The sequence below is a fragment of the Eretmochelys imbricata genome, chromosome 25 (genome assembly GCF_965152235.1).
Source record: "Eretmochelys imbricata isolate rEreImb1 chromosome 25, rEreImb1.hap1, whole genome shotgun sequence".
Taxonomy (NCBI): domain Eukaryota; kingdom Metazoa; phylum Chordata; order Testudines; family Cheloniidae; genus Eretmochelys; species Eretmochelys imbricata.
The window spans coordinates 1186568-1213554 of NC_135596.1; the positions used below are offsets into that span (position 1 = coordinate 1186568).

Here is a 26987-nt window from a genome sequence, read left to right on the forward strand (position 1 = left end):
TTATTTGGACAGCAGCGCATGCTGATTGTCCTTGCAAATGCGCATTGCAAAAGTCGAGTAGATTTTTCCTCCTATGAGATCCAGCCTCTTAGCCTCTTTGTCCCAGGGTGTGGATTTGTATCTCCCTTCATTGCGACCTCTCATTAGCTGTTGTTACAACAAAAGAGTTAAGAGCAGGATGCGAATTAAAGCACTCAAACCCCTGCACAGGAATGTAATAATGCTGGTCTGTACAATTTGTTGGAGACGGCAAGGAACATGGGGTTATCCATGAAGTTTGGGCAGGTTCTAACCGTGCTTCATTTGAAGGGAGAGTGACCCTCCCCAGGGTCAAGGACTTAAGAATGTCTACCAGACCGTGCACAAACTCATCCTGACTATCCAGGCTGAAGCCATTCGTCTGAGAAGCTCCAGATGTGCCTTAAAAACTTCAGGCACTGGGGAGGAACGTTCCAGTACCATGGAGTCATCAGGGGATAAGGACGAAGATGGAAGTGGAGCCACTGGACTGTCCTGTTGCAGCGCAGGTCCCTGTATAAGTGGCTCAGTCTGAACCTGCTGTGAGGAAGCAGCCTCCATGTGAGTCTGTAATGTAGGTGGCCGAGCAGGTGGCATCATGGGTTGGTTGGGTGACATGACCCTAGAGTGCCCTTCTTCTAGGCACAATAAACACCATGTGTGGGGATCACAATTGGGAATAGCCACCCCAGTGCTTGAACCCCAGTGAGCACATCCCTCCAGGACAACTACTTACCCTAATGAACTATTTCCAACTAATAGAACGGATATGACTACTAACTAACTGTCAACTATTTACAACAAAATCTCAGAGGACTGAGATAGGAAACTGTGTGAGGAAAAGCCACGCAAAATACTTCAACTTGAGCTGTGGGCAGTGAGAAGGAACTGAGGGGGGTTGGGGATACAGCCATGGGAAAGGCTATGGGAGCGCTGCCCCTGTGGTACTGCTAAGCAAAATTCTATGGCATCAGTGCCCTGGGCTTGCGTGCAGCTGACTGGAATAAACATCTGCGGTTGCTCAAAGAAGAACTGTGGTGTCTCCGATCTCATTGCGTGGTAACTCGGCCCATGGTGACTTTACAATGGAGAGCACTGCATTTCTGGTGACTGTAACTGTAAGGAATTAAATGCACAGTGGGCAGGTTCATAGCCTAATCCATTACAATCCCTTTCAATCTTCCAGTCTGACCCCTGCACAACACAGGCAACAATGTCACAAAGTGAATCCTGAATCAGATCTGTAGCTTCTGCTTGAACTAGAGCAAACCTTTTAGAAAGAGACACCCAAGACTTCAAATGATGGAGAATCCGCCACATCCTAAGCAAGTTGTTCCAATGGTTAGTTACCCTCACTGTTAAAAATCTGCATCTCATTCCTAGACTCAATTTGTCTAGCTTCAGTTTCCAGTTTATTGTGTCTTTGCCTGCTACAGTACAGATCTTTCTAGTATCAGAAAGTTCCACCGCCTTGCAGGTACTGACAGACTGTAATCAAGTCACCTCTAGAGTTGCAGAAAAAAATGGTGTGAATCATAGAATATCAGGGTTGGAAGGGACCTCAGGAGGTCATCTAGTCCAACCCATTGCTCAAATCAGGACCAATCCCCAACTAAATCATCCCAGCCAGGGCTCTGTCAAGCCTGACCTTAAAAACCTCTAAGGAAGGAGATTCTACCATCTCCCTCGGTAACACATTCCAGTGCTTCACCACCCTCCTAGTGAAACAGTGTTTCCTAATATCCAACCTAAACCTCCCCCACTGCAACTTGAGACCATTACTCCTTGTTCTGTCATCTGCCACCACTGAGAACAGTCTAGATCCATCCTCTTTGGAACCTCCTTTCAGGTAGTTGAAAGCAGCTCTCAAATCCCCCCTCATTCTTCTCTGCCACAGACTAAACAATCCCAGTTCCCTCAGCCTCTCCTCATAAGTCATGTGTTCCAGTCCCGTAATCATTTTTGTTGCCCTCCACTGGACGTTTTCCAATTTTTTCACATCCTTCTTGAAGTGTGTAGCCCAAAAGTGGACACAGTACTCCAGATGAGGCCTCACCAATGTCAAATAGAGGGGAATGATCACGTCCCTCGATCTGCTGGCAATGCCCCTACTTATACAGCCTAAAATGACATTGGTCTTCTTGGCAACAAGGGCACACTGTTGACTCATATCCAGCTTCTTGTCCACTGTAACCCCTAGGTCCTTTTCCGCAGAACTGCTGCCTAGCCATTCGGTCCCGAGTCTGTAGCGGTGCATGGGATTCTTCCGTCCTAAGTGCAGGACTCTGCACTTGTCCTTGTTGAACCTCATCAGATTTCTTTTGGCCCAATCCTCTCATTTGTCTAGGTCCCTCTGTATCCTATCCCTACCCTCCAGTGTATCTACCTCTCCTCCCAGGTTAGTGTCATCTGCAAACTTGCTGAGGGTGCAATGCACGCCATCCTTCAGATGATTAATGAAGATATTGAACAAAACCAGCCCCAGGACCTACCCTTGGGGCACTCCGCTTGATACCGACTGCCAACTAGACATGGAGCCATTGATCACTACCCGTTGAGCCCGACAATCTAGCCAGCTTTCTAACCACCTTATAGTCCATTCAGCCAGCCCATACTTCTTTAACTTGCTGGCAAGAATACTGTGGGAGACAGTATCAAAAGCTTTGCTAAAGTCAAGGAATAACACGTCCACCACTTTCCCCTTATCCACAGAGCCAGTTATCTCATCACAGATATCTGTGAGTACTTTGTTTTTCCTCCTGAAAAATGCCAATTCGGGTCAACCATAATAATCTGTGAATTCGGGTTGATTTTGTTGGTGAATCATTTCAGGGGAAAAAAGGGAAATGTCAAAATGGTTTGTGTTTGGGCATTTCCAAAATGAAAGTTATAGACTTTTTGTTTTGGAGAGATATTTTGTTTCAGTATATCCCTCAATTTTGTTTTAAAAACTTATAAAGATATTTTTAAAAACCTCAAAATTGAAACAAAACATTTAGTTGGGGTGGACTTAAATGTTTCAGGACATTTGAACCTCTGTGCAGGGTCACCTCCTAGGAAAGACCTGTCCTAGCCTTTTTTTAGGTGTATGTCCATGTCTGATGAGAGTAACAGCACCTGCAACCTGAGCAGCTCCAAGGGACTGGAGCAGGGGTATGAATCTGGCCAGGTACCTGCAATACTGTATCTGGTCCTGGGTATCTTAATATTAGAAAGATGCCAACACTCAGAGCAGGGCAATCAAAATGACTAGAGAGCTGGAGAGCATAGTGTGAGATGCTCAGAGCTGAATATGCCCATCTGGGCTCGGAGGGGTATAAACGCTGAGGAGGGAGAGGAATTGTTTATGCTGGTTAGTGGGAAGAGAATAGGAGCAATGAGATGGAATTAGGCAAAGGAAAAATCTAGCTGGGGATCAGAACTCCAGGGCGTTGGAGTGGTCTCCCATGGAGGAGGTGGAAATCCCATTGCTCCAGTCATTTAAAACTAGACTGGACCATCGGCCTAGGAGCTCTCTGAGCTGCATGGGTATTAGCAGGACTGCAGCTATCACTTCCACCCTGTGGCCTGAGTGGGGATACCAGCTTCAGACAGCTCTGCTGAGTGGAAGGGGAGGCTTCCAGCTTTGCTAAGCTCTGCCTGAGTCCTGGGGGCTGCTGGAAGCTTGGAGGGTGCCCAACTCCCTTTGACAGTCACTTGTAAGGACTTGTGCTCCTAAGTCTCAGAGGTGACTTTGCAGATCCCCCCTTAGTTGCTGGTGCTGTGCCTGATGCCCTGCCCAATCCTGGGTTTGTTTCTGGGGCTAGTTAGAATGGGTGAGCCCTGAGCTGTGCTGCAGCACTGGGCACTGCTCTTGCCATGCCCTGCACTTTCTCGTTGCTTTATTGGAGAAAAATTTTCTTTGAACTTTTGTGGGAGAATAAAAAGAAGAAGGAGAAAAGGAGGGAAAAAGGAGCAGGAAACTAGACCCACAAAAGGAGCCAGAGTCTTGGACTGAACTGTGTGAATTCTCTGGCTGATCTTCTCTAAGCAGGGGAGGTCATGCCACATCCTTCCTAATGCTGCTTGGGCCACTCAGAGTCTTTATCGTTAAAAGCAGAGTTTACACACCTGGCTGTGGATGCTGCACTATTATTCCTTGCTGAGCTCTGCTGAATTTGAAAATCTCTGAAATATATTTTTGCACGTATCACAAGGTGAAGTATTTTTAGAGAGAACATGAATTAATTCTGGATATAACTGAGTGTAGTTTTCCTCATGGCCCATTCCTCTTCTAATAAGGCTTTCTTCTATTCTGTTAATCTTTTTACACTGTGCCAATCACCGTGGTGTCTGAGCACCTTCCTGTCTGTCAAATTCAGTTCTTCTCCACTCTCCACCCCAGGGGAAACTATAGGTAATTAGTGAGTGTTATTTTTCATTTAGTAAGTTGGGGTTGCTCTGTGTTGCTCTTAGGAAAGAGCTTGTATTTGGACTGGAACAGGGCATGGTGACTGCTCATTCTTGGTTCCTGCAGGACAGTGTCAGAATCAGAGACCAATAAAAGACAGTTTAGCTGTGAGAGCAGCTCCCATCTGTCACTATGCTGGCCCTCCCTGCTATTGCTACTGGGCATACCCCACTGCCCCTTCCTACAGCCTGGTTTCTGGCAATCTAACATTGCTAAGACTGTGCCTTTGCCTTTGGGAGAGCATTTCCTTCTGTGCAGCAATTCAGTGTGACAGAACATGCTGTAGATTAAAGTCACAAGGTGTATCAATAACAAATAGGAAAAGGTGGGCCTGGAAGAGCTCTGGAGAAGATGCTGCAGGGGATCGTTAGTGACATGACAGAGTTCCCTTTCTCCAATTTCTGTGATCCTGTGACAAATGCAGATCACATTGGCCCAATTTGGAGGTCCTGACTCTGTCTTTGTGCAAGTTTTACCCAGACAAAACTTCCTTTGACTCCAGCATGGATCTCCCCTGAACAAAGATGTCAGGTTTGGGCCCATTATTAACTTCCATGGAAGTTTCATCTTTAGGGCCAACACTGCCAATGAGCCTGGCCCCCCCCGCTGCACTGTGAGGAATGTAAGCCCCTGGATTCTAGTAGGATGCAGAATCCACCATGGATAATTGAGAATCCCAGGAGTCTAGAGGGAGGGTACAGGAGACTGTTAGCAGATTCATACCGTGCCACACAGGATGAATCTGTAGACCATGTGAATGATTAGGCAGGACCAGAAGACGTGCAGCAGCTGCAGAATCATCAGGAGAGCATTCATGAAATAGTACCCGAAGAAGGGCTGGCAGAGCTCCATGGAGCAGTAGTATGTGTTGTAGAGCACCCTGCCGAAGAGAGAGTCCCCGTGAGCAACAGGCGAGATCTTAGTAGGATTCAGCAAGGTTCAGCTCTAGCAATGGGTGCACATCAGTCCCTACCCAGGACACTTGGGAGCCAGCCCCCAGCCAGGGATGAGCTGTACTTAGCTCTCCTTTGCTGAGCGCAGGTGGCAGGAGCTCCTCCTCTCTCAGGTATGCACCAGGCCTAAGCCCTGCATCTCTCACTGCTGGCTCTACATCTCACTCAGGTGCTGTCTGTACTGGGCTGTCTGCCAAAGCCCCAGCCTGTGCTCAGCAGGGTTACAAGGCAGCAGGGGCAGCTGCCTCTGGGGCATGGTGGCAGACTGCATTTTTGGGCCAGCTCCTCTGGCCCTCCCCCCGCCCCCACTGCTTTGCACCCATCTGGTGGCACAGAGCAGCTAGTGGGGTGGGGAAGATCCCCAGGTGGTGGCGAGCCAGCTCAGCTAGTTCTTATGCCACGTCTCTCTTGCAGCTCCCAGTGCAGGGGTCACGCTGGGGTGTGATCAGAGTGCAGCTGCACTCTCACCTCACCGGGGGCCATTACAGCTAATGGGGTTTAGAGGAGCCAGTGGCCAGTACTTTGACTGCAGGTGGAGTTGTGGGTGCTCAGCACCTCTGAAAATCAGGCCGCTAGTGCATTTCAAGTCGGCATTCAAAGCAAGAGGACATGTCTGAAAATGTGTCTTCCCCGTCTACAAGCAGATTGTAACCACATCTGGGGAATGGCCAGTATGTCCAGGACGAATGAAAGGAAATAGTTGCTCACACCAGGCGTAGTCACAGCCTGCAGGACTCCAAGCCACAGGAGACTCAAATACTGCGGCTAGAGCTTTAAAGGGCTGACAATCTGGTGAGCAATAAAAGCGTGTGCAGGCAGGGTAGGGCTATGGGGGAGCAGGCCTCAGGGTGTAAGGGGATCACAGAACAAATGTGGTCCTTGGAATGCCCCTGTGTTCCCCTCCATCCCCACATATAGCATTGTACAATTGGCCAGGTGGACTGTGGGGTTTGGGGCTTTTCTCTCAAGTTTCTCTGGGCCAGACATAGAATCATAGAATCATAGAATCTCAGGGTTGGAAGGGACCTCAGGAGGTCATCTAGTCCAACCCCCTGCTCAAAAGCAGGACCCATCCCCAATTAAATCATAGGATCTGCTGCTCCCTAATTCGCACGTTCCCTAGACCGCCCACCTTCTAAAATCCAGGTCCGACACTCTTTCCAGTCACACCTGGTTTTGTCACAGCCTCATCCTCCCCTTATTTTTTCCAAGGCCAAACTGCAGGGGCTGGCTGACTGGCTCGCATCCCTTGATCTACAGACAACCCTCATTCCCCCTGCCCAGAGCTGCTTCTCCCCTTTCAGTCTTTTGCTGTGCAGCTGAGTGAGCAGCTGCCCCCGGCTCTGGCTGGCAGCTGCTGAAAGCTGCATCTGGCTTCTCTGGAAAGGAGTAAATGTGACAGATGGTGAGAGAAGGGATTAGGACTGATCTGTCCACATGGGAACATAACTGGCTGCTATCTGACCCTGCTGCATTGTTTGTACCTTCACTCTTATCCTCAGCCCTTCTCCTAGGGCCTCCTAGATCCTCCATGCTCAGCCTGCCAGCCCCAACCCATGCAGGCTGTGCTGGGTCACAGCTGCCCAGTTATTTCTAAGGCTCCTTAAGTGCCGCTTGGTCCCAGCTCAAAGCTAACTGGAGCCTAATCACACTTCTGGCTCTGAGTGAGCTACAAACACATTGTTTCTTTGCATCCGTCTGATGGGCTCGGAGATCCCCAGTGGGGTTGAGAACAGCCAGAGGGTTATTTTAAAAACTGACCTAGGTTGTAAGTTAGCTCTTTGTCTATTGTCTGTTTTTCTGGACTGATTTTCCTGTATCTGTATGAAAAGTAAAGTACAACCATACCCCAGCACTGGGTTTCACCGCACCTGGGGGAGTGGCTGGATTCCAAGTTTAATAATGGTCCGGGGCCAGGGATACATGCAGAACTACAGACCCCTTGCAATGCAAACAGTGCTCCCCCTAGGGGGCTGCACAAGACCAAGGGAAGAATCTGGTCTTTCTGCAGTAACTACATGTTTAGTTTCAGAGTAGCAGCCGTGTTAGTCTGTATTCGCAAAAAGAAAAGGAGTACTTGTGGCACCTTAGAGACTAACCAATTTATTTAAGCATAAGCTTTCGTGAGCTACAGCTCATTTCATCCGATCTGTAGCTCACGAAAGCTTATGCTCAAATAAATTGGTTGTCTCTAATGTGCCACAAGTACTCCTTTTCTTTTTACATGTTTAGTTATTATTGGCCCGTTGTCTTACTGTCACATTCGTCACTCCATGGGGAAATGCCCTCCCACCTCCTCCAGGGGGGGATATGCTCCCCTTCAGGCCACTGTGGTTCCTGCCCCTTCTTTCCTCATGCTCTTTTTCTCTCTCTTCCCGGGTCCTGGGAGCCTCCTCTGCTCCTCCCTCTGTGTGTCCTTTGCTGCAACATCTCCCAGTTCCCAGCCCCACCAGCTTCATTCACACCTGCTTCCCTCCCCTGAACCCATCAATGCCTGAAGAGTTAATGATGACACCGAAGTTGATTCTCCAGTCCGATGAATGGGGGCAGGAGGATTCACATTTCATGTGTCAGGCTTTTCTACAGACTCAGGCACAGGGGTGTGTCTGAGAGAGACTTGAAAGGTGGCAGCACTATTTGTCTCAGACAGGGGTGTGCTCACATGCTGGCGTAGGGAGATTATAGAGCTGAGGCAATGACCACGAGGAGGCAAGCAGCCCAGCGTGGGTGGGGAATGACTTGCCAGAGGCCTGTGTGAGATGGTAACTCACGGAAACACCCTGTGCCAGGGAATCACTCTAGTCTGCCAGCCTCCAAGGCCACATGTTCCCAGCTCACCCCTGGAGCAAGGCTGGTCACATATGCATGTGCTGCAGCCCAGCTACGGAGGGGCAGGTGCTCGGGGATGGAGGGAGCAGAGGCTGTAGCTGGGGATTTGGGGCCAGGCTGGCTGCTCCTGACTCTGAAGTGATTCCCCAGGAAGCCCTTTCGAAGAACCATACTCTAGCGCAGACTCACTTGTAGGGGAAAATGAGCAGGCGGGTGATGAGGAAAACAGCTGAGAAGATGATGAAGAGCCCGTCACAAATTCATCTCCACTTCATATAATTGAATATCTTGGTTGGCTGAAAAGAAAAGAAAAGTAAAAGAGAGCAGCCTGGGAGAGTGCCTCAGCAGTGACTGCATGGCGGGAAGACATGGGGAGAGGGGCAGGGGCAGCACGCAAGTCCCACTGCTGGCCCCCTGAGCAGGGAGTCTAGGATGGACAGGGCTGTGAAGGCTGATCTCCCAGCCCAGACACGGGTGAGGCACAAGGCTGGGTGTGTTTGGTCTCCAGAGTTCTCTGCCAATGGCCCCTCCTCCTGAGCTGCAGCACCCTGCTTTTCCAATCCTGGGCCTGCACTAGCTCAGCCAGCACTCTTCAATTTGACTGCATCAGCGTGGGGTGTGCCAGGCCAGAGCCCACCCAGCTCCTCCCATTCAGTGCTGACTTGCCATGACCCTGCTTTTCCTGCAGGCAGACACCGCCAAGAGTGCAGAACTGGAGTATGGAGAAATGTCCACTAGAGACACATCTGAGACCATGTAGCTCATTTCACAAGTGGATTTAGCCAGGCTCCAGCACAAGTCTCCACAGCTGTAAGCTTCTGCATTGACTCACCGGACTTGTCCTGGATTTATTGGAAAACCAAACTCAGGTTCTCGTGGGCTGCACAGCGATTCCCACCCCCCACCCCATAGTCTGTGGTGCTCACCTCTAGGATACAGTCTGAAGCATCATGGATCACCATCACTAATGTCCCAATGCGGAGGTAATTGGCACAGTAGGAGAAACAGATCAGGAAGATGGTAGCCACATGGTGGACGATCTGCTGATTAAGATCCTGATGAGAAAAGGGATGAGTGTGTACAGCAGAGATTAAAACACAAGACCCACCCTCTCTCCTGGCAGAGCATATTCTCCTCCGAACCAGAAATAAAATCTCTTCCTGCTACGAGGCACGAAGCAGCTCCCAGACTGGCCCTCCCACAGCAGCTCTCTAACCTGGCCACATTCTAGAGCTCTGAGCAGCCAAGAGAACTTTGTCTACTCCCTGGTGGCTGTGAAAGGGATGAGGCACCCATGACTCTTGGATGACCCACAACCAGAAAAATGGGAAGAAAGAGTCAATGGTGGCAAACACGGTCTGATCTGGGCAAACTCACACACACAGAACTCCTACAAACTGTAGTAGAGCGAGAGGGCCTGGAGCACGGGGTCTGGGGCCGGACCTGAGCCCTGAATCACAATCAGCAAAGCCAGGCCATGCTAGGAGCCAAAGTCAGGCCCTGGCATAGGGCAGATGCTTGGTCACAAGTTCACTGTCTGGAACATACACTTGGCAGAGGTACAGCGAGCGTGGGTAAGACTCAGGAACTCCTAAGTACTACGTACTGGATAGACATGTTAACACATTCTTGGGAGATGGTACGGGAACACCCTGACCCTGAGTAAGGTAAGGACAGGAGGACAGAATAATCAATGGGGATGTTTTGTTCGAGCCAGCAGGAACCAGGTGTAGGGCTGGTAACTAACCATGTCAGGAGTGTGATACGTATAGGGTGACCAGATGTCCCGATTTTATAGGGACAGTCCTGATATTTGGGGCTTTTTCTTATATAGGCGCCTATTACCACCCACCCAGACCGATTTTTCACACTTGCTATCTGGTCACCCTAGATAGGTAACTTGTTTGTATCAATGTATAAAAGAGAAGTCATAGGAGGGGCACATTCGTCCAGCTGGGGGGGCAGCAGAAAGTCCTGCTGCTGACTGAGCTGGTCCATGGTCCTGGGCACACATGTGTTAGTGTGCCTGTATCTAGTATGGGGCGCTAGGACCGTGCTTCATCAACAGTAAACCTGGCCAAGGGCCTTTGCTACTGAACTGAGCCTGTGGTCCTTCTGTTTAGTACTACTGATTTCTGCTGAACCACCTATCTGTGCAGGGCTGGGACCGTACATGGAGAAAGCACACACGTACCCAACTGACAATGCAGACCTATGCCTCTACATTGGAGGAGGCAAAGAGAAACCTCCCCTCTGCCATAGAGTAACACTAGCTCCCACCTCTGCTCTGTGCCCATGTGCAGGCCTACACCCTCACCTCACCTATACCTGCAACTCGCCTAATGCCTGCAATGCACACCCCACCCTTATCTACGCATGCACCCACCCTCCCCTCTGCACATGAAGTCTTATATGGCAGCCTTAAGCCTATGCAACCACATAGAGCCCCATGTCTCCTGGAGCCCTGGTCACATGGACACGTTCAGCCTGCATGGCAGTCAGCTGTTTCTATTCCCATCTCCAGCACCAGTGTGGCATGGCAGATCAAGGGAAGAATTTACAAAAACATTCACACTTTGGGGGATCCCAGCTCACAATGCCGAAGGCTGGACACCCTAAAGAAGCTGGCACCTTTGGAAGTTTGGCCGTGTAGTTCTCCACCTTCCCAGAGGGGAGGGAAGCCCTGTTGTTGTGAAGAGGAACCCAGTCTAACCAGTGAGGAGTGAGCTTTGCAGAACCGAGGACCAGGCCAGAGCACACAGTCTGAATATTCTCTTCAGTGTGAAGTGTAAGAGGTAGAGACAAGTGATATGTCTTGAATGATTAATAACAATGTCTCCTGACCCTCGAAAATTAGAAAATATCCATTTCTGTTATCACAAAATAGGATCCACCCAGCAAGCAAAGACAATAAGAAAATGATTAACATCATGTGAGACACTTTGGCTATGCCTACACTACCACTTTTGTCAGTAAAACTTTTGTTGGTCAGGGGCATGAAAAAAACACCCTGATTGACATAAGTTTCACCGACAGATCATAGAATCATAGAATATCAGGGTTGGAAGGGACCTCAGGAGGTCATCTAGTCCAACCCCCTGCTCAAAAGCAGGACCCATACCCAATTAAATCATCCCAGCCAGGGCTTTGTCAAGCCTGACCTTAAAAGCCTCTAAGGAAGGAGACTCCACCACCTCCCTAGGCAACGCATTCCAGTGTTTCACCACCCTCCTAGTGAAAAAGTTTTTCCTAATATCCAACCTAAACCTCCCCCACTGCAACTTGAGACCATTACTCCTTGTCCTGTCCTCTTCTACCACTGAGAATAGTCGAGAACCATCCTCTCTGGAACCACCTCTCAGGTAGTTGAAAGCAGGTAGTATCAAATCCCCCCTCATTCTTCTCTTCTGCAGACTAAACAATCCCAGTTCCCTCAGCCTCTCCTCATAACTCATGTGTTCCAGACCCCTAATCATTCTTGTTGCCCTTCGCTGGACTCTCTCCAATTTATCCACATCCTTCTTGTAGTGTGGGGCCCAAAACTGGACACAGTACTCCAGATGAGGCCTCACCAACGTCGAATAGAGGGGAACGATCACGTCCCTCGATCTGCTCGCTATGCCCCTACTTATACATCCCAAAATGCCATTGGCCTTCTTGGCAACAAGGGCACACTGCTGGCTCATATCCAGCTTCTCATCCACTGTCACCCCTAGGTCCTTTTCCGCAGAACTGCTGCCTAGCCATTCGGTCCCTAGTCTGTAGCTGTGCATTGGGTTCTTCCGTCCTAAGTGCAGGACCCTGCACTTATCCTTATTGAACCTCATCAGATTTCTTTTGGCCCAATCCTCCAATTTGTCTACATCCCTCTGTATCCTATCCCTGCCCCGCAGCGTATCTACCACTCCTCCCAGTTTAGTATCATCCGCAAATTTGCTGAGAGTGCAATCCACACCATCCTCCAGATCATTTATGAAGATATTGAACAAAACCGGCCCCAGGACCAACCCTTGGGGCACTCCACTTGACACCGGCTGCCAACTAGACATGGAGCCATTGATCACTACCCGTTGAGCCCGACAATCTAGCCAACTTTCTACCCACCTTATAGTGCATTCATCCAGCCCATACTTCCTTAACTTGCTGACAAGGATACTGTGGGAGACCGTGTCAAAAGCTTTGCTAAAGTCAAGATACAATACATCCACTGCTTTCCCTTCATCCACAGAACCATGTGCCGGTGTGGACAGTGCTACGTTGGTGGGAAACGCTCTCCTGCTGACAGAGCTACCGCTGCTCGTTGGGGTGATGCTGATGGTAGAGCTCTCTCCGGTCGGCACACAGTGGCTACCCGGGAGACCTTACAGTTGTGCCACTCTAAGGGCTGTAATGAAGACATAACCTTTGTCTAAAGACACACAGATCGACTCTGGTTAGGAGTTCAACCCCCCCTCCCACCCCCCCCCAGGAATAGAAACTAAAATGGCTAAACGGGAAGATTGTTAACCACAGAGGCACAAATCTCCCATAATTTACATACAGATAAAGCATTCTTCTACCTCCAAATTTAGCTAAAAGGCCTCCAAAAAGTTACCATGTGTGGAAGTATAACATTGTATAACGTTGTATAAGGGAACATGCTGGATACATTGTATATGAGAGGGCATGCCAAAACATGTTACAAAGTATCTGAGGGAGCACACGTAGGGACAGTTAGCTTTTGAATGGAGAAGCAATTAAGATAGAGCCAGCACGTCTAAGAAGCAGGCATCAGAATGGAAGGTGTGAAGGGCAATTAGTTAAGTTAACTGGAAGCTGTTAAAGGAGATTGTTCAGGGTGGCAGGTAATTGAAGATACGTGACTGGTCTCAGGGTTCTCGAAGGGTGGTGACTAAAATCTTTTTCTTCTTTTGTCTGTAACTTCTCTGTAACTTGTTCTCCAGCAAGCTGTATAAATTAAGAGACACAAGCCCCACTCAGGGGGCTCACTTCTAAATGTATTAGCAGAGCAGCTTTGCTAATAAAACAGAGTGGTCTGATAAATTGTGAGTCTGAGTCAAACTTTGACACATGCTAGGGTATCGCCTAGCTTTCCTGTGCAAAGTGGCTCACTGAACACTCGGAGTTGGTCAAGAGTTGGATTGGGAAGCTGGGAGTTAACCAAACTAGAAATAAATAGTTGTGAGACTGAAGATCAACAAGTGGGGCAAACTGCCGATTACCCCAAGAAACTCAAATCACATGTTTTCTCCTCATATGAAACTATACATTTGTTTGCCTTGTAAATCAAATATACTATGGATAATCTGTTTTGCCCCATCAACATGTCTTTCATCCCAAATTAATTATGCATATTTGCTTGGCCTGGGAGTCAGATTTACATCTCTCTATATGTGGATAATGTCTCTTGTTCTGTTGCAAACCCTAAATAACACAAAATACATATGTACATAATCAAAGAATGTGTGAAGCATGTCCATCAAGTTTGGAAGATTATAAGAGATTTTGTTCATTTTCATTATGAATAATTGTGGCATTCTAGAAGCAATACGATTTGTACGGCACAAGGAGGAGGAGTGTTAAAAGATATAAACCAGGGTATAACTTTGCATTACTATAAGAAACTGCCTAAAAAAGGGGAAATTCCAATAAATAATGTGGGCTAATATTGAAATACAATCCTTGAATGAATCAAACATAAAATACCTGCAATGGGACTGAAGAAATCTGTCCTAAGCCAACACCATCTACTGAATGCTGATGGAAGTGGCAGAGAAACTCAGACAGCTGAAAACTGAGCACTCCGATGGCAAGCATCCAACAGAAATCAGAAGGTAACCCCATCAATGAACCCTGGAATCAGGGTACATAAAACTGAGATCACCACATGGGTATGGGCAGAACCCACAAGGAAGGTGATGTATGCCCAGAGCAGTCGTGTGGAAAGGACTTTCCCCATTGCAGGGTTAACAGGATAAAAAGTGGTGAGATTTCATTTCAAAAATTGTATTTTTCCTTCTATTCTTTAATATAAATAACTGAAGGTCAGTTATCTTGCTGAGTCTGCATGCTCTAGTGAGATCTCTGACCATATTTTAGATTGTAACTAATGCTATATACCTGCCCTCCTTTATAAGTCAAAGCAAATTGGCCTAAGAGAGATTTGAACCATAACTTCAAGCAACTGCTTCTGATGTTGTTGCTTTTTGATGTTGATGTCCATTGCAAACTAAACAACTGAAACAGCAGGGACCACACTCTTGAAAGTGCCTTAAAGACAAGTCCATCCTTGCTCCTTGGAGAAATACTGAAAGTTGATAAATGTGTTCGGTACTAAAGAACGGATGATCATAAGTAAATGTAGCAAGAAATCTTGGTGATTTGACTGTTCCTTGGTGTAAGCCCCACACCACGCTTTGACAATTACTTGCAAAACTGTATTCAGTACATACATAGAACATTGATTGTATCTACACTTGATGGGTGAACTGTAGACAGTATATAGATGTGAGACTGGGTGATTGTTGACTGTTTAAGAATAACCAAGTGTCCTGATTTCAGAAATACTGTTCCAATTAAAAGCTGGCATGAAAAGAAACTAGCATTAAATTAGTAAGCTAATGATCCCACCCTGGACTCAGTAGAAAGGGGCCATCCTGTTAGATTCCATTCTAACATTGGCTGTAACATTTGTACAATTGGCAAATCGAATTTGGTAGATTGCAGTGTGGCACATTCACCAAACTGACCTCCTTCCAGGCTTCCAGATGCCCCAGCTCAGTTTGTGCCCCCATCCCCATGGCGCTGCCACTTACCTTCCTTTTCACATCAAAGGGCAGCGTGCAGACCAGCGAAGAGTAGAAGGAGAGCTCCAGCATGTAGTACCAGAATACCGAGAGCAGTAAGGGCTGCAAAACCAAGAGGGAGCAGTTGTGTTATAGCCCCCCACACAAGCGCCAGGGAATGGGGGCAAAGGGAAAAAACAACCAACAAAACAAACAGTTTTGGGTAGTGATCAGGTCTCTGCATTTCAGGGGAAAGACTGTACATGAATGCTGTGGGATGGACGGATATTGGCCCTTGGATCCAGTGGGAAGTGCTGGTTTTAAGCATGTAATGTTGCCCTCTAGAGGATGTTCCATGATGCGGTCAAGGAACCATCTATTACTATTACCAGCTATCAAAAATTTTCTGTTCGCTCACCTGTGGTTTCATAGCTGAAAAGACAGTGTTCAGCCCAGCTCTGTAGGGCACACACGTTTTAATTAGCAATTTTGTCTTCTGTGGGCACCACAGGGCTTCCTTACACTAGAATTTACCATCTTAGAAATTATTATGATTTCAGAGCTACTGCAACCAACACATCCGTGGATTATTGGATGTACACCTTTGCTTCTGTTTTCCCTAAATGTAGGCTTGATAGTATGTTTTCACTTCATTTATTCAAACATCCTTTATGCCAAGGTTTAAGAGATTTTAAGGCCAGAAGGGACCATTGTAAACCTCCATTCTGACCTCCTGCATTACACAGGCAAGAGGATGTGCCCACAGATTCTGCTAAAGCAGATCTTTTGACAAGAAATGCCCAGTCTTGATTAGGCGACTCTAAATAAAGGAGGATTTGCAAATCCCTTGCTGATCTGTTGCAATGGTTAATTATCATAGAAGATTAGGGTTGGAAGAGACCTCAGGAGGTCATCTAGTCCCATCCCCTGCTCAAAGCAGGACCAACACCAACTATATCATCCCAGCCAAGGCTTTGTCAAGCCGGGCCGTAAAGTAAAAAAACCTTTACTCACACTATTAAACATGGGCAACTTATTTCTGTTTTGAACTTTCCTGATTTCATTGTGCACCTGCAGGATATTGTCCTGCATGTGTCTGCTAGAAGAGACAGACCAGCGAACCAACTAAGCAGCGAACAGCAGAGAGGCTAACAGAGGGAGTTTGCCTGGGATCTGTCTAAGAGGAGGTACACTAAGGGCTGCAGTAGGGAGGCTGTGTTGGTGAGTATCTGAGTGTCTGTTGCGGGGACAGTTGGACAGTTTAACCCTGTGCTTGATTGATTGTTTGAAAAGTGTGAATTGGGAGTGCTTTGTTCCAGGTGAGCCTTGAGTGGGCCTGACTGTTATAAAAAGCCAGTCAGCTGAGCAGCAAACAGAGAGGCTAACAGAGGGAGTTCGCCTGGGAGTTCACCTGGGGAGAGCCCACTGAGGCTTACATCTTGCAGTCTTCTCCGAGTAGTTATTACAACTCCTGAGGCAGCTCGTAGAAGGAAGGTAATATGGATGGGGAGCGTTCAGCTGTTGTGACCTGCCCTGGATGTGCCAGGTTTGTCTTTCTTCCACAGGACAGAAGCGATTTGTCTGTACAAAGTGCAAGCTGGTCTCCATATTGGAAGAGAAGGTTCAAGGTCTGGAGTAACAGGTATTGACCCTGCGTTGCATAAAAGAAACTGAAGATTTCCTGGACAAACATCAGAATATGCTTCTACGGACACAACGTTCTGAAGATTCAGAGCAGGCCGCGCAGCAGGGACAGAAGGACAGTGAAGAAATTTGGCAGCATGTGACCTCCAGAAGAAGAAAGGGGAGCATCCATGTACCAGCAACGCAGATGCAGGTAAGCAACAGTTTTCATGTTCTCTCCACAGGTACTAATGCAGAGAGTGGACCAGATGATACATCGGAGGGAATGGAACAGAAGGAGACTCTGACGATTGGAAGGCATGAGATGCACTGTCCTAGGGATGGGGGTTCCATGACTACCACTCCCAAGAGAAGGAGGCGGATGGTGGTGGTCGGGGACTCTCTCCTCAGGGGGACTGAGTCATCTCTCTGCCGCCCCGACCGGGAAAACCGAGAAGTCTGCTGCTTGCCAGGAGCTAGGATTCACAATGTGATGGAGACACTGCTGAGACTCATCAAGCCCTCGGATTGCTACCCCTTCCTGCTTCTCCACATGGACACCAATGATACTGCAAAGAATGACCTTGAGCAGATCACTGCGGACTACGTGGCTCTGGGAAGAAGGATAAAGGAGTTTGAGGCGGAAGTGGTGTTCTTGTCCATCCTCCCCATGGAAAGAAAAGGCCTGGGTAGAGACCATCGAATCGTGGAAGTCAACGAATGGCTACGCAGGTGGTGTTGGAGAGAAGGCTTTGGATTCTTTGACCATGAGATGGTGTTCCAAGAAGGAGGAGTGCTAGGCAGAGATGGGCTCCACCTAACGAAGAGAGGGAAGAGCATCTTCGCAAGCAGGCTGGCTAACCTAGTGAGGAGGGCTTTAAATTAGGTTCACCAGGGGAAGGAGACCAAAGCCCTAAGGTAAGTGGGGATGTGGGATACCAGGAGGAAGCACGAGCAGGAGAGGGCAAGAGGGGAGGGCTCCTGCCTCATACTGAGAAAGAGGGACAATCAGCGAATTATCTCCAGTGCCTTTACACACAAATGCAAGAAACCTGAGAAAAAAGCAGGGAGAACTGGAAGTCCTGGCACAGTCAAGGAATTATGATGTGATTGGAATAACAGAGACTTGGTGGGATAACTCACATGACTGGAGTACTGTCATGGATGGATATAAACTGTTCAGGAAGGACACGGAGGGCAGAAAAGGTGGGGGAGTTGCACTGTATGTAAGAGAGCAGTATGACTGCTCAGAGCTCCAGTATGAAACTGCAGAAAAACCTGAGTGTCTCTGCATTAAGTTTAGGAGTGTGAGTAACAAGGGTGATGTTGTGGTGGGAGTCTGCTATAGACCACCGGATCAGGGGGATGAGGTGGACAAGGCTTTCTTCCGGCAACTAACAGAAGTTACTAGATCGCAGGCCCTGGTTCTTATGGGAGACTTCAATCCTGATATCTGCTGGGAGAGCAATAAAGCGGTGTACAGACAATCCACGAAGTTTTTGGAAAATGTAGGGGACAATTTCCTGGTGCAAGTGCTGGAGGAACCAAGTAGGGGCAGAGCTCTTCTTGACCTGCTGCTCACAAACCAGGAAGAATTAGTAGGGGAAGCAAAAGTGGATGGGAACCTGGAAGGCAGTGACCATGAGATGGTTGAGTTCAGGATCCTGACACAAGGAAGAAAGGAGAACAGCAAAATACGGACCCTGGACTTCAGAAAAGCAGCCTTTGACAACCTCAGGGAACTGATGGTCAAGATCCCCAGGGAGAATAACATGAGAGGGAAAGGAGTCCAGGAGAGCTGGCTGTATTTTAAAGAATCCTTATTGAGTTTACAGGGGCAAACCATCCCAATGTGTAGAAAGAATAGTAAATATGGCAGGCGACCAGCTTGGCTTCACAGTGAAATCCTTGCTGATCTTAAACACAGAAAATAAGCTTACAAGAAGTGGAAGATTGGACAAATGACCAGGGAAGAGTATAAAGATATTGCTCTGGCATGCAGGGTCAAAATCAGGAAGGCCAAATCACACCTGGAGTTGCAGCTAGCAAGAGATGTTAAGAGTAACGAGAAGGGTTTCTTCAGGTATGTTATCAACAAGAAAAAAGTCAAGGAAAGTGTGGGCCCCTTACTGAATGAGGGAGGCAAGCTAGTGACAGAGGATGTGGAAAAAACTAATCTACTCAATGCTCTTTTTGCCTCTGTCTTCACGAACAAGGTCAGCTCCCAGACTGCTACGCTGGGCAGCACAGCATGAGGAGGAGGTGACCAGCCCTCTGTGGAGAAAGAAGTGGTTTGGGACTATTTAGAAAAACTGGACGAGCACAAGTCCAAAGGGCCAGAAGCACTGCATCTGAGAGTGCTAAAGGAGTTGGCGGATGTGATTGCAGAGCCATTGGCCATTATCTTTGAAAACTCATGGCGATCAGGCGAGGTCCCGGACGACTGGAAAAAGGCTAATGTAGTGCCCATCTTTAAAAAAGGGAAGAAGGAGGATCCTGGGAACTACAGGCCAGTCAGCCTCACCTCAGTCCCCAGAAAAATCATGGAGCAGGTCCTCAAGGAATCAATTCTGAAGCACTTAGAGGAGAGGAAAGTGCTCAGGAACAGTCAGCATGGATTCACCAAGGGCAAGTCATGCCTGACTAATCGAATTGCCTTGTATGACGAGATAACTGGCTTTGTGGATGAGGGGAAAGCAGTGGATGTGTTGTTCCTTGACTTTAGCAAAACTTTTGACACAGTCTCCCACAGTATTCTTGCCAGCAAGTTAAAGAAGTATGGGCTGGATGAATGGACTATAAGGTGGATAGAAAGCTGGCTAGATTGTTGGGCTCAAAAGGTAGTGATCAGTGGCTCCATGTCTAGTTGGCAGCTGGTATCAAGTGGAGTGCCCCAAGGGTTGGTCCTGGGGCCTGTTTTGTTCAATATCTTCATTAATGATCTGGAGGATGGCGTGGATTGCACCCTCAGCAAGTTTGCAGATGACACTAAACTTGGAGGAGAGGTAGATACGCTGGAGGGTTGGGATAGGATACAGAGGGCCCTAGACAAATTAGAGGACTGGGCCAAAAGAAATCTGATGAGGTTCAAGAGTCCTGTACTTAGGATGGAAGAATCCCATGCACCGCTACAGACCAGGGACCGAATGGCTTGGCAGCAGTTCTGCAGAAAAGGACCTAGGGGTGACAGTGGATGAGAAGCTGGATATGAGTCAACAGTGTGCCCTTGTTGCCAAGAAGGTCAATGGCATTTTGGGATGGAGAAGTAGGGGCATTTCTAGCAGATCAAGGGACCTGATCGTTCCCCTGTATTCAACATTGGTGAGGCCTCATCTGGAGTACTGTGTCCAGTTTTGGGCCCCACACTACAAGAAGGAAGTGGAAAAATTGGAAAACGTCCAGTGGAGGGCAACAAAAATGATTACGGGACTGGAACACATGACTTATGAGGAGAGGCTGAGGGAACTGGGATTGTTTAGTCTGCGGAAGAGAAGAATGAGGGGGGATTTGATAGCTGCTTCCAACTACCTGAAAGGGGGTTCCAAAGAGGATGGCTCTAGACTGTTCTCAGTGGTAGCAGATGACAGAACGAGGAGTAATGGTCTCAAGTTGCAGTGGGGGAGGTTTAGGTTGGATATTAGGAAATACTATTTCACTAGGAGGGTGGTGAAACTCTGGAATGCGTTACCTAGGGAGGTGGTGGAATCTCCTTCCTTAGACGTTTTTAAGGTCAGGCTTGACAAATCCCTGGCTGGGATGATTTAGTTGGGGATTGGTCCTGCTTTGAGCAGGGGGTTGGACTAGATGACCTTAGAATCATAGAATCATAGAATATCAGGGTTGGAAGGGACCTCAGGAGGCCATCTAGTCCAACCCCCTGCTCAAAAGCAGGACCAATCCCCTATTAAATCATCCCAGCCAGGGCTTTGTCAAGCCTGACCTTAAAAACTTCTAAAGAAGGAGATTCTACCACCTCCATAGGTAACGCATTCCAGTGTTTCACCACCCTCCTAGTGAAAAAGTTTTTCCTAATATCCAACCTAAACCTCCCCCACTGCAACTTGAGACCATTACTCCTTGTCCTGTCCTCTTCTACCACTGAGAATAGTCTAGAACCATCCTCTCTGGAACCACCTCTCAGGTAGTTGAAAGCAGCTATCAAATCCCCCCTCATTCTTCTCTTCTGAAAACTAAACAATCCCAGTTCCCTCAGCCTCTCCTCATAACTCATGTGTTCCAGTCCCGTAATCATTTTTGTTGCCCTCCACTGGATGTTTTCCAATTTTTCCACTTCCTTCTTGTAGTGTGGGGCCCAAAACTGGACACAGTACTCCAGATGAGGCCTCACCAATGTCGAATAGAGGGGAACGATCACGTCCCTCGATCTGCTCGCTATGCCCCTACTTATACATCCCAAAATGCCATTGGCCTTCTTGGCAACAAGGGCACACTGTTGACTCATATCCAGCTTCTCGTCCACTGTCACCCCTAGGTCTTTTTCCGCAGAACTGCTGCCTAGCCATTCGGTCCCTAGTCTGTAGCTGTGCATTGGGTTCTTCCGTCCTTGCACTTATCCTTATTGAACCTCATCAGATTTCTTTTGGCCCAATCTTCCAATTTGTCTAGGTCCGTCTGTATCCTATCCCTCCCCTCCAGCGTATCTACCACTCCTCCCAGTTTAGTATCATCCGCAAATTTGCTGAGAGTGCAATCCACACCATCCTCCAGATCATTTATGAAGATATTGAACAAAACCGGCCCCAGGACCGACCCCTGGGACACTCCACTTGACACCGGCTGCCAACTAGACATGGAGCCATTGATCACTAGCCGTTGAGCCCGACAATCTAGCCAACTTTCTATCCACTTATAGTGCATTCATCCAGCCCATACTTCTTTAACTTGCTGACAAGAATACTGTGGGAGACCGTGTCAAAAGCTTTGCTAAAGTCAAGAAACAATACATCCACTGCTTTCCCTTCATTCACAGAACCAGTAATCTCATCATAGAAGGCGATTAGATTAGTCAGGCATGACCTTCCCTTGGTGAATCCATGCTGACTGTTCCTGATCACTTTCCTCTCATGTAAGTGCTTCAGGATTGATTCTTTGAGGACCTGCTCCATGATTTTTCCGGGGACTGAGGTGAGGCTGACTGGCCTGTAGTTCCCAGGATCCTCCTTCTTCCCTTTTTTAAAGATGGGCACTACATTAGCCTTTTTCCAGTCATCCGGGACTTCCCCCGTTCGCCATGAGTTTTCAAAGATAATGGCCAATGGCTCTGCAATCACAGCTGCCAATTCCTTTAGCACTCTCGGATGCAACTCGTCTGGCCCCATGGACTTGTGCACGTCCAGCTTTTCTAAATAGTCCCTAACCACCTCTTTCTCCACAGAGGGCTGGCCATCTATTCCCCATGTTGTGATGCCCAGCGCAGCAGTCTGGGAGCTGATCTTGTTAGTGAAGACAGAGGCAAAAAAAGCATTGAGTAGATTAGTTTTTTCCACATCCTCTGTCACTAGGTTGCCTCCCTCATTCATTAAGGGGCCCACACTTTCCTTGGCTTTCTTCTTGTTGCCAACATACCTGAAGAAACCCTTCTTGTTACTCTTAACATCTCTCGCTAGCTGCATCTCCAGGTGCGATTTGGCCCTCCTGATTTCATTCTTACATGCCCGAGCAATATTTTTATACTCTTCCCTGGTCATATGTCCAACCTTCCACTTCTTGTAAGCTTCTTTTTTATGTTTAAGATCCGCTAGGATTTCACCATTAAGCCAAGCTGGTCGCCTGCCATATTTACTATTCTTTCGACACATCGGGATAGTTTGTCCCTGTAACCTCAACAGGGATTCCTTGAAATACAGCCAGCTCTCCTGGACTCCTTTCCCCTTCAAGTTAGTCCCCCAGGGGATCCTACCCATCCTTCTGAGGTCCCTTCCAATCCTGATATTTTATGATTCTAAGATCAGGCACAGGCTGGAGGAAAGCAGAAGACTCTGTAAACACTAGAAGACACGACCCTTTAGAACCTGAAAATGAACCCAGGATTCCTGAGTCTTACCATTCTTCTGCTGTCAGCAAATATCTCTGACTCCCACTGGCCATGTGTGTGTCTCATCCCCTGCTAGTGTAGTCCAAGTTGAGGATGACAATCTACTACTGCTGTCCATTAGCTCACGTGGCAGAGGTGTGTGCTATGGATCTAGAAGTCCCAATTCTGCTGCTGACACATGTGGGGCTCAATATGGTTTTAGAAACATAAGATATTTCATCCACAAAAACCACATGAAAAGAACATTAAGGTTGCAAAGTCAAGCACTCAAAAGTTAGGAGATGCTAGAGTTAAGGTTGTCTGTGCACATCCTTCTATATCACTAAATGATCACAGAGGGGAATGAGTGGTTCAGGGGTTGACAATCTGGTAGGGATCCTTTCACATCCAAGCTGGAGGTTGAGCTCCAACCTAAATTAATCAAGACCAAACATATTTATCATTTAGTGGCTGATGTGTGTTGTGGAAGGTGTGTAAGCTCAGGTCGAAGTGGACATGTGTCCGAATTATAAAATCTACCATTTCAGCTGACCCAAGTGGGGATGCTTATATACTCACATCATACAGGACAGCAAATCCAGTGAAGAAAGAAATGAAGTAAAATGTAAACCTCCAGCTAAAACAAACAAAACAAAGCACGTTAGAACTACAACAGAGGTCAGGCTGCAACTCTGTGCCCAGTGTCAGCCAGACATTCATTCAAACAGTGACCTTGTCAAAGGCACATGGGCTGTGGTGGTATCAGATGCTCATCCAGGTGATAATAAATTACAGTTGTACTTTGCATGTCTCTAGCATTTTTGATTCAAGGATCTCCAAGAACTTTACAAACAGTAATTGCTCAGCCTCATCGGAGATAGGAAAGTATCATCTCCACTGTACAGATGGGGAAACTGAGGCAAAGAGTGGGTAAATGCCTTGCCCATGATCACCCAGAGAATAAGGGCTGGGAATCATAGAATCATAGAATATCAGGGTTGGAAGGGACCTCAGGAGGTCATCTAGTCCAACCCCCTGCTCAAAAGCAGGACCCATACCCAATTAAATCATCCCAGCCAGGGCTTTGTCAAGCCTGACCTTAAAAACTTCTAAGGAAGTACAACCCATCTCTCCAGGGTCCCAGTCCCAGGGAGAAATCCTGTCCCCAGTGAAGTCCATGGCAAAACTCCCATTGATGTAATTAGAGCTAGGATTTCACCCCTCCTCTTGCAGTGACACAGGTACATTTAATTCCCTCATTCCAAATATTCAGGTGCTAAGTGTTTGTCAAGATGCCTCCATCCCAATCCCTTATCACTTCCCACAGTCCTGTTCCCCTATATGGTAACTAGCCCAGTCTAACACATCTCTGGGATTCGTGGAGGGAATGACTATAGGGGAACTGGGATATTTTTATGCCAATAGCAACAGACTTCAAACGAGGGCTCTTCCCTCTCTCTGACTCTGACATATGCAAGGGCCACACTCGCTCAGCAGCTGTGATCCCTGGCCAAAGCAGCCTTTCAGCAGTGAGAGACTCCTGGCATGTCAGCTGGGCTCAGTGGAATAGAATCAGCAGAGACTATGGGGATTTCACTGGATCTGTTCCTTTATTTTTGATCCCTTATTTTTCTATTCCTCCTATGCATGGAAATTGCTGCTTGGCATATCAGCCCCTGCGTGGTGATAGAGATCCACTGTGTTATGTACAAGAGCTTCAGCTCCCAGCCCCTGCCTGCAAGAGTGGGCACCCAAGGGTATGGAGTGCCTCAGCCTCTGGGCAAGTACACTGAACATGTTCAGACTGGTCAGTGCATCAGAGACGTTAGACATGGGAACAGCCCACTAGGTCCTTTAGCCCCCCTTCCTGGGCACCCAGGCAGAACTGTTTCCTACAGAATGTTTCATGGAGTCAGCGATGTCCAGGAACCATTCTGATCATCTAGTCTGACCCTCAGAGAATGTCACCAAGTGATGCAGACACGGGATGAGAGGCATCACATGCAAGACCGGTGCGGTGACAATCCTTCTCTAACCTCCTTCCAGCTGAAGCCAGTTGAAGCAGTTGTTGCCCGGAACCTCTGATTTTGGGGACTTACATTTTTGCATGCCCAGCTTGAGACATCTTTGCTGTTTAAACTTGGGCGCTCAAAACCTGAGGAACCCAGCTTTTGCTTTGACCTCCCTGTGCCTCAGCTTTGTCATCTGTGTAATTGAGCTGATTTATACACAGCAGTTTCAGAGGGGCGTTGGTGGAATTACAATTGCTGAGCACCGACCAATCACACTGAACCAAAGGGATGCAGGAGCTGAGCTCTTTGGGCCACATTATCGGCTGATGTAAACTGGTGGGGCCACCTAGAATCATAGAATCATAGACTTTAAGGTCAGAAGAGACCATTATGATCGTCTAGTCTGACCTCCTGCACAACGCAGGCCACAGAATCTCACCCGCCCACTCCTGTAATAAACCCCTAACCTATGTCTGAGCTACTGAAGTCCTCAAATTGTGGTTTAAAGACTTCAAAGTGCAGAGAATCCTCCAGCAAGTGACCCGTGTCCCATGCTGCAGAGGAAGGCGAAAAAAACCCAGAGCCTCTGCCATTCTGCCCTGGAGGAAAATTCCTTCCCAACCCCAAATATGGTAATCAGCTAAACCTTGAGCATGTGGGTAAGACTCACCAGCAAGACACCCAGGAAAGCATTCTCTGTAGTAACTCAGATCCCACCCCATCTAACATCCCGTCACAGGCCATTGGGCATATTTACCACTAATAGTCAAAGATCAATTAATTGCCAAAATTAGGCTATCCCATCATACCATCCCCTCCATAAACTTATCAAGCTTCGTCTTGAAGCCAGATATGCCTTTTGCCCCCACTGTTCCCCTTGGAACGTTGAAACAGTTAAGTTATCCCTGCTTTGGGTTCTGAAAACCCTGGGTAACAAGCCTGTTTAAAGGTAAGGAATGTAAGGGCAGGTAGGGATCAAAAGGAATGAGGAGGACAGGTGTAGGAGGAGACAGGGCCAAGGAGACAGTCCAGGGGCTGAAGGTGGAGGGAAAAGCGAGGCCTCTGATTTAGGGTAGGGAGGCAGCACAGGAGCGGGGAGGCGAAGCAGAGGGGCAGCGGGAACGGCACATTCCAGCTGGGACCATGGCGGTGCTGGGAGGCTGTGCACACACTGTAGAGCTCAGACCCTGCTGGAAGGTTGAAGTGACCCAAGGCCTCTGCCCATAGCGCTCACCTGGCCTCACAGAATTTTGTAGTCAGGCTGGGTTTGTCCTGGTTCCGCCGGTATCGGAACCACCTCTCCACCTTTCTGGTGGGCAAGTCACACTGCTTGGATAAGCTGATCAGGTGCCCCTGGAAAACAGCCAAGGAATCTGGATTCAGACTCGTAGCTTCACAGATTTTAAGGTTAGAGGGACTAGTCCAGTGGTTTTCAACCTGTGCTCTGCAGACCCCTGGGGAGTCTCAGACTATGTCTAAGATTTCCAAAGGGGTCCGCACCTCCATTCGAAATTTTGTAGGGTTCATAAATGAAAGAAAGTTGAAACCACTGACCTAGTCCAACCCCCTGCATTAAAACAAGCCACAGACCCTCACCCTGTAACCTTGGCATTAAGCCCATACCTCCGTCTGTGCTAAAACGTAGCTTTTAGAAATACATCCAGTCTTGGTTTAAAGGCTTCAGGTAATAGAGAATCTACCACACCCTAGGTCACCCAGTGGCTAATTACCCTCTGTTGAAAATTTATGCCTTATTTCTATTTGTCTAGCTTCAATTTCCAACCTCTGGGCCATGTTATACCTTTCTCTTGTTGCTTTCTAATTCACTAATTTGTTCCAGCACCTCTTTCTAGCACCCCTCAATCCCTGGCAGCACTTCATCTTTATAAGCTGACAAGCATACCTCCAAACTCAACTGTGGTGAGGTGGTAGGCTCTCTTTCTCTAGTAAGCCCATGGGCAGAGGGTGGGTGCTGCTCCTGTCTACCAGGGCAGGGCCCCTTGGCTGTGCTGTTCAGGGTATCTCCCCCCTTGCAGAGGGGTAAAGGTAAGCTGACTAGATAGCAAGTATGAAAAATCAGGACACCTTTCTGAAAGGGCCTGGACTGCCAGGACTCTCAAGCTGTTTCCTTGGTCAGCAACCCCTTCTACCGGGAACTGGGGAGCTCTGCGCTGCAGTCCTGCCACATCAGAGGGCACACAAAGGGCAACAAGGGCATCAGTTTAATGCCTTCCTGACATGCAAAGCCACCATTAGCGTCTCTGCGATGCCCTTCTCCCTCAT

The 26987-nt window shown here is 48.0% G+C and overlaps 1 pseudogene; it reads right to left on the minus strand.

Annotated features, from left to right (window-relative positions):
• LOC144257473 (ceramide synthase 4-like) lies at positions 1 to 26987 on the minus strand (annotated as a pseudogene).